The following is an 8,584-nucleotide window of genomic DNA, read 5'->3' as shown; positions in this document are numbered from 1 at the left end:
TTTGTTTGTTTTTTAAACATACATCCAACCATGTTATTTCATCAGTGACTCAAAATCATCAGTCACTTCTCAGACCAGGGTATTTGTTTCCCCAGGTGTGCCAGGAGATATGAGAAGCCAAAAATTTTACTCTCTTATATGATTTTAAATGTCACCTACAATCTGTCCTATATACTGTATGACACGAGGCCCTGACCTCCGTCTGCTAGCTCACCCTCATCTCTATCCGTCCTCAGAATGGAACCTCCAAGAAGGCATGTCTTTCTGCCTCCGTGTATCAGGCTGATTCTCCAGACAATTCTCCCCTCCTGCCCTTCACCTGCCTAGGCAGTGCCAGCAAGCACTACTTCTTCACTCCTTCAAGAAGGCTAACATGCCCCCATTCTTATATTCCGCCGTACCCCCACTGGAGTACTCCTTATCTTTATTAATTCTGGTCACTTGTCAATCTCTACCCTCTGCCCCAAATCTTACCCTCCATTCTAGACTGTTCTCAAGGGCAAGGATACTATTTTTCTATCCTCAGTGTCAACTATAATGCCTGGTGTACACTAAGAAATATAAGATGAATAAATTAGTTAAAAGATAATTTTTTGCATGTGAATGTTAATAGCAGCTTTATTCATAATTGCCAACAACTGAAAACAATCAAATGTCCATCACCAGGTGAATGGATAAACACATTGGGTATATTGTCTAGTCAGCTAGGGCGACAATAACAAACTACCACACACTGGGTGGCTTAAACAACAGAAATTGGTTTCTCATTGTTCTGGAGGCTGGTAGTTCAAGATCAAGGTGTCAGCAGATTTGGTTTCTCCTGAGGCCTCTCTCCTTGGCTTGCAGATGGCTGCCCTCTCGCTGTGTCCTCACATGGTCCTTTCTCTGTGGATGCATCAAAAGATAATTTTTAAAAGAGGGCATAATCATGCCTCTCCTATAGCTATAAAGTGAACGTGTCAGAGATTTTATTTAAGTCATTAATTAATGAGAGAACCAGTAAAATGTTACAACCCGTTCAAAAGAGAATCCAAAATGCAGACCAATATGTAGACATCCAGAATGCTGAGAAAAATTTACAAGCAAATGCAAAATCAGCAAATCTGGTCAATAATCATGGGGCAATTCCACCAAATACAATTGGCTTTTGTTGTTGTTGTTGTTGTTGAGGAATATTAGCTCTGAGCTAGCGTCTCTGCCAATCTTCCTCTATTTTGTATGTGGGTTGCTGCCACAGCATGACTGATGAGTGGTGTAGGTCTGCATCTGAGATCCAAACCCACAAACCTGGGCCACCAAAGCAGAGCATGCTGAACTTAACCACTACACCACGGGGCCAGCCCCTACAATTGGCATTTCCATGCAAAAATCATTTGCATTACTATTAGTTTTTCTACAACTTATAGAAGTGTAAAAATAGCTCAGATAATCTGGAAGGATGCTCTAGACAGTACACCCAATAATCTTTTTGATCCATTTCAAAGTCTTTCATGTTTTCCCTTACACTTTAATTAATGGCTAACTCCTTCACCCTAAATTAGGCATTTATTTATTAGGTCATTTGATATAATTTAAACACACACACACACTGAAATGCTTTGTTCTCAATACCCTAGAGAACATTCCTGTTCAGCTTTAGCCAGTTAGCTAAAGCCAGCAGCCTGGTGTAGGTCCTGGGGCAGGTGGAATCCACCTCGTTTCCACCTTGTTTCCTCTAAATCTTCGTAGAGCTGGCCTAACTCTTAGCAAGAGATATTATTAGCAAGAGAAAGATGTTTTTGTGTTCGATGCTCCATAGTGAAGAATTAGAAAAAGCTAACCACTTTTTTTGGTGACGTATAGGGATCTACCAACTGTGGTTTTCACCACTGCTCTCCTAGAGGGCAGAGACAAGCCTGCAGGGCCCAGTTCCCAATGCTGCTGCCCAAATGGAGCCGGAAGTTGGGGCACAGGCCCAAGGGGGGGCAAGGGAGTAGGAGACTAGAGAGGCAATTCTGGGTGAAAAGAATGTTGGAGGGAAAAGTAAACAGCCATGAACAATACAAAGAACCTTTCCAGATGTGGCTGTTTATGAACGGGTGACGTGAGGCCCCATAGGGCAGGACTTTGCACATATAAAAATCAGAGCTTTCAAGTGCTTGAAAACCCTCAGAACAGGTATTCCCAGAAGGCTTTCTAAGAAGTTGTATACAATCCACTTTGGCCTGATCCCTGAGCCCACTGGCCTCCTGGGGACTCGGAGGGCTCTGCTCTCCTTTGCTCAGTCAAGGCTGCGCTCTACACTGTGTCTCAGCCCACTGAGACCCTTCCGCAGTGTGCTCTGACAAGGGCCACTGTGTCACAGCAGCTTTACACATTAGACACATGCTTCTGCACACAACCCCAGATGTCCCCCAGGGGCTCCTTGGGGCAGCATCTTCCCTTGGAACACCCTAACCTCCCCCGGATCCCATCCACCCCTTTACTCTCCTCCACAGCACTTTTAAAGTGGTTTTGGACCCAACCGCTTGAGTCAGTAGCTCCTTATCTTTTCATTACCAGCTGATCCTTTCATTACTTCCACGGACCCTAAGTTTGTAAAGATTTTGTCCAACAAGCCAACCATATTCATTGCATAATAATCCTTGTGCCCGTGACAACCGATGTTGTCACACTGAGTTGATACAATACCAGTCAAAAGCAAAGACACTTCTCATGGTAAACATGTATTTTTCATTAGACTTCTTTAAATATTGGAAATAGCTTACGCTACCCTCCCCATTAGGTGTCTGGGGACCCCTGGTTGGGAACTTCTGTGGGTTGATGTTGAGTGAGTGCCAACCAAGTCTAGTTCTCCCTTTTCACAGATGGGCAGACTGAGGCTGTTGGTTTTAAAGTGAATCGACTTAATCAAATTGACAAAGAATCTGAGTGGAAACTGAGATTTTTAAGTTTCCCCATTTTTGGTCTCTAACTCCTCATAGCACTAGACTTTCTAAAAAAATAAAATAAGGCTGGGATGGGCTGCCACTTGCCTCCTGAGGGAGCCTTTTCTGCTTGCAGCCTTGCCCTTTCTGTGGGATCTTGGAACTTGCAGTGCAGTGGCTGCCTGCTCCTCCCCCTGGGTCGAGGGGCCTCGACTTTCCGGCAAGAAGGAACCTGAGAGGTTGTCTGGTCCATGTTGTCCCTAACTGTGTTTCCCAGGATGTTAATTGCTATTTTGAGGGAAATGGCTTCTGTAGTCAATTACTTTTGAGAAAGGCAGGGTTAAACAAGGTAGACTGGTTTAGTTTAGTTTAGTTTAGTTTTCCTTCAGGACTTCCCCGAGCCTTTCAAATGCCTTTGGGCTTGATGACCTGCCAGGAGGGTGAGATGGCATGTTCTATCTCCCAAACTTATTGGACTGAATTCTCTTTTTCACCAGAGACCTATTAGTACCTCATGGGACTCTGGGGTTCTGAGGAACTTAGTTTGGGACCTGTTAGTCCAGTCCACCATTTTTAGATGAAGAAACTGAAGTCCATGGAGTGACCAGCACTTGGTCCCACAAGTAGATGTGGCCTAGCCAGAGCTGAAACCAGCTTGCCAGGGTCTAATCCTGGACTTTTCAAATTTGGGTTTCTCCCTCCATACCTCATCCACCATGTACCTTAGTTTAATCCAGGAAATAACTTTTCAATGGACCACGGAAGTGGAGGGAATTCTGCCCAGAGAGAGGCTGCTTCTGAGGCTTATGTGTGTCTTCAGCTAAACCACCCAGGCTGGTGGGGGCAGGAGGGAACAGGAGGCAGGAACCCCCAGGACGAGGCATTGCACAGCCTGGGGGCTAGAAAGGGCTTGGCTCCCAGAGGCCCTGGATACTCACAGATCTAGGGAGCCAGTCTGCAGCAGAAAAGCCTCGAGGGCACCTTCCACACAAGCAAAAGCAGGCTCCCCTGGGCCCTGCAGTCTGGCTCCCCTGGTGGGCGCCCCTGCCAGCCAGCATCTCGTGGCCTGGGCCAGTTGGAGACTATCTGTCTGCAGCTGCTGGTGAGGGCTCCCAGGTGCCTGTCCCCACCAAGGCGGGGACGACATCTTCAGGAGGAAGAGAGGACCTGATTGCTTGATGAGTGGCACCCCCAGCTGACAGAGAGGGGTTGGGGGCTCCATGCTGATTTTCCCACTTGCTTGAAGAGTGTTCAAGGGGCTGCCAACAGTAGATAAACACGTACTAGGTTCCCTTTTGAGAGCAGCCTCAGGCACCTAGAGAGAGAAAGGACACAAAAAATATAGAAAAATGAAGAGGGGGGATTTCCAGAGCAATAGCGCTGCCTTCCATTCAGCTGAGATGTACTGTCTTTCCCCTCTGCTCAAGCAGCTTCTGAGACTCTGGGGAGACCCTTTCCCACCCAACGCTGAGCCACTCTGATTGGCCAGGTTAGACCTCCACTGGCAAAGCAAGACCTTCCTCCCTCCCCGCCTGCCCCCCAGAGTGTGGGAGGGGCCACAGTGAGCAACTGTCCTCTGTGCCCAAGGTGACCACCCCCAGGGCAAGCCTTGTTTTGCTCTGAGCATTAGCGGGGGTGGGGTGGGGGAGCTCTGATTTGAGAGGGAAGCATTCTTGGGGGGTGCCCATGTGAGAGCACATTGGTGGGGCCATGTGTGGGACTCTCTCTGGAAGGCTAGTCCCTGCTATAACACAGCCAGAAATGTGGTTTCCAGGCCTGGAGTGGGGCTAGGGGCCGGGTCACTCACCAGCCTTGTAACTGTGGGCAAATTCCTAGACCTCCTTGGGTCTCAGCTTCTTCCTCTGCAAAATCTGACTTGGGAGATGATTTAAAGAATGTGAAGTGCTGCTCTAATGCACACGCTGGTACCTGCCTTTCACAACAGAGGCAGATGGTAGTGTTTAACTCCTGTCCCTGTGGACGTGACAGGGGAGCCGTGTGGGGAGAGATGCCCACAACCCAAGACCCCAGTGCATCGTCCTGAGTGAAAACCTCCTTAGAGAGTTTCTTCAACAAGTAAAACGCATTTCCACTCATTATCCTCATCTCACTTGATCAAGCTCATACCAGACCTGAGCTTAACCCTCGACTAAACCAGTCCTCAGACAATCTGTGACCTCTTGGAGGCTGTAGTGTAAGGAAATGGACCGGGGGGGTGGGGGGCAGCTTACCTGAGCTTAGGTGCCTTTGGTTGTTAAAGGTGCCTTTGGTTGTTAAAGGTAAGGAGGGAAACATTGGGCTGATCCAGGGCTTATTTCAGTTCCCATTAACAGAGAAGAGAGAGGTGATATTGGAGTAGATGGGCCGCATGAACAAAACAGCCTCTCTTAACAGAGACTGGTTGGTCATGCCACCCCTTGACAAGACCCCTGTCTAGTCACCAACACCCTTTGGAGGCAGGTGACCACCTCTGAATCCTGGGACCACTGCTTACCAGCTGGGGAAACTTGGGCAAAGTAGTTAGCCTCTCTGAGCCTTGGTTTACTCATCTACAAAATGGGGATGATAATATCAGCTCTTAGGGTTGCCTTGTGAATTACACTAAGTAACATATGCAAAGTCAGCTGATTCCAAAGTTAGGCTTTAACTGCTGCAAAGAGTTTATGGACTCGTGGAAGAGACAGAGAAAGAAACCCATCCAGAAGGTGCTGCACACAGTGAGTGGTGTTGGGCCACAGGGAAGAGGTATTTTGCTCTGCCTGGGGGTGATCATGAGGGTCCCCCAGGTGAGGATGGAAGGACCTCCCGGGTGGGAAGTACAGACATGTTCACAGAACGTGGACACGTGGAGTGGAGCGATGTGAGTGGAGCGTGGGGTGGATACAGGATGTGGGAGGAGATGAGACCAGAGAAACTGAAGAAGGTGGGTTGAGGAGCTTTCAGTGCTGAGAGCCAAAGTCATGGACCACATTTCACTGGTCACGAGGACTATAAGCCGGAAGGCGTGATGGGATTTGGGTTTTAGAAAGATCACCAGCAGCTGTAAAGAGAAGGGATTGGAGCAGGGAGGCCAGGAAGAAGGCAGGTTCAGTTCTGTGATGGGGATCCTGGCGCTCTGGACTGAGGTAGAGGCAGCGGAGACAGGAGAGGGGGTGGCTCCAAGAGATGGAACAGGGCAGCATCGCTGTCTTGGAGGGCGAGGGAGAGGGAGTCTGTCAGGTTGCTGGCTTGGGTGGTTGATGACGCTGTTCTCTGGGAGATGGTTCAGAGAAGGGAAAGGTGGTCTGTTCAGTTCCTAACATGACCAGTTGAAGTGTCTGAACAGGGGGAGGTGTCCTCCACCCAGTTATGTAGCACATAGTAGGAACTTTATAACCGTCTGTTGAATAAATATAGTTGGGCTCCAGGTCTGGAGCTCAGCAGAGGGCAGCCTCATGAAGGTGTAGAGTGGGGGTCTTCAGCATATGGGGGTGGATGGCACGGATGTCTTGGGTTTAGATGCTGGGAGTCTGCACAATGTAAGAATGGGGGGCAGAGCTCCAGGGGACAGACCAGGGGCAGGAAGAGGAGCCGTGAAGGAGCAGTTAGAGAAGAGTGAGGATAACCAGGAAAGGGCGAGGTCCTGGAAGCTGAGGGAAGAGGCAGATCCAGGAGGGGCTGAGTGACAAAGAGGGAGAGGCCTGAGTGCCCTGAATCCCGCAGCCCCCGCCCTGGCCCCTGGGGCAGGGGGCAATATCTATACAGTTGCACAGATTATAGCTGTTTTTTTGTTGTTGTTGTTGAGGAAGATCAGCCCTGAGCTAACATCAATGCCAATCCTCCTCTTTTTGCTGAGGAAGACCTGCCCTGGGCTAACATCCGTGCCCATCTTTCTCCACTTTATATGGGACACCGCCACAGCATGGCCAGACAAGCGGTGCTTCGGTGCGCGCCCGGGATCCGAACCCGGGCCGCCAGCAGCGGAGAGCGCGCACTTAACCGCTACACCACCGGCCGGCCCCTGTCACTGTTCTTATATAAAGGAAAGACTCATTCAGAACCAGAATGAGCAACATTGCCGCTTTTTAACATTATTTTTTATTAATAAACCTCCACAGAATTTGCATTCGTTTTAAGCCACGTGGCTGCATGTGCAGGCCCTGGAGTTACCTGCGAGGCTTCATGGAGACTCAGGAACTCAGTAGAGAAAAGTGGTTATGTGTGTGGTCCTTGGAGGCAGGCAGCGGTTCCATTTGGCCTCCACCACTTACTCGCTCTGGGTGTGAATCCTGACTCTACCACCTACTATAGTGTAGGTTACTTGACCTTTCTACGCCTTAGGTCTTCATCTAGAAATGTGAGTTCTTACTGAAGAGCATTATTGAGAGAATTCCATGAAATGAAGCATGCAAAGCACTTGGCATAGTCTTGGCATATTAACATTCAGGAAACGTTAGCTATAATAATAATAATAATAATTATTATTATTAATCCATTCAATAAATATTTATTGAGTGCCTACTATATGCTAGGCAATATTCTAGGGCAGAGCTGTCCAGTAGAAATATAATGCAAGCCACATATATAATTTCAAATTACATATAATAGTGACACTCTAAAAATACATAATAAATTACCTAGAGTAGTCACATACAAATATATAATAATATATTTTATTTAACCCAATATATCCAAAATATTATCATTTCAACATGTAATCAATATAAAAAATTTTAGTGAGATTTTTACATTCTCGTCTTGTACTACCACTTTGAAACCCAGTGTGTGGCCACCCTATTAAACAGCGCTGTTCTAGGGGCTGGAGATACACTGATAAATACGAAGAGAGTCCTTGCCCTCATGAAGCTTACATTTTGGAAGGAGAGATGGACAATAAGAAAGAAAATAAGTTATTGAATAAAATAGTTATTAACTATAATATCTAACTCCCACCCCACCCAGGCATAGAGGTCAGACTCAGAGGGCTGAGATATATTTTACTGACTTTCTGTCTCTACTCAGTGTGGGGTACTGTTTGCCCAGTTCTATCTCCCTGATGTCCAGGAGATTATAACCCTGTTCCCTGCAGAGGACAATCTCCAAAAGCAGGGAAGATGCTTACTGAGCTGGTGAACTTAAAAACAGTCAGGTCTTAAGTAAAAATAAAAATAATCATAATATTGGTTGTGAATTTGATTAAATCATATCCATTTTGAAGAGCCACTTCTTTTATTTGAGTTCTACAGAGGGAAGGCAGTGCTAAGTTGCCCTACAAAATTAAGTGGCAGAGAGAATATTGATACTCTTGGAAAGAAAGTTTTTCTCTGAATTATTTTTATAATTTATTATAATGAATTCTTTTCTGTTTATGAAGATAGAACATTGAACTAAAATATCAAAAAGTATAAAGAAAAAAAACTACCCAAATCCCCAAATTCAGAGGTGAACATTTTGATATCTTTTCTGTCTTATTTTATATACAGATAGATAACTATAAATGTAGATATTTGCTGATTCACATATGTTTTATATACTTAAGATTAAACTGCAAATTCTGTTTCATATTTTTTTTGCTTAACATTATTGCATGAGAATATTCCTAATTACACATTTCAAGATAAAGTTTACTTCTGATGGCTACATAATGCTCACCTTATAGAGGTACCATAATTTCTTTTCTAGTTGGTCATTTGGGTTGT

The sequence above is a fragment of the Diceros bicornis genome, chromosome 4 (genome assembly GCF_020826845.1).
Source record: "Diceros bicornis minor isolate mBicDic1 chromosome 4, mDicBic1.mat.cur, whole genome shotgun sequence".
Lineage (NCBI taxonomy): Eukaryota > Metazoa > Chordata > Mammalia > Perissodactyla > Rhinocerotidae > Diceros > Diceros bicornis.
This window is presented reverse-complemented; position numbering follows the sequence as displayed.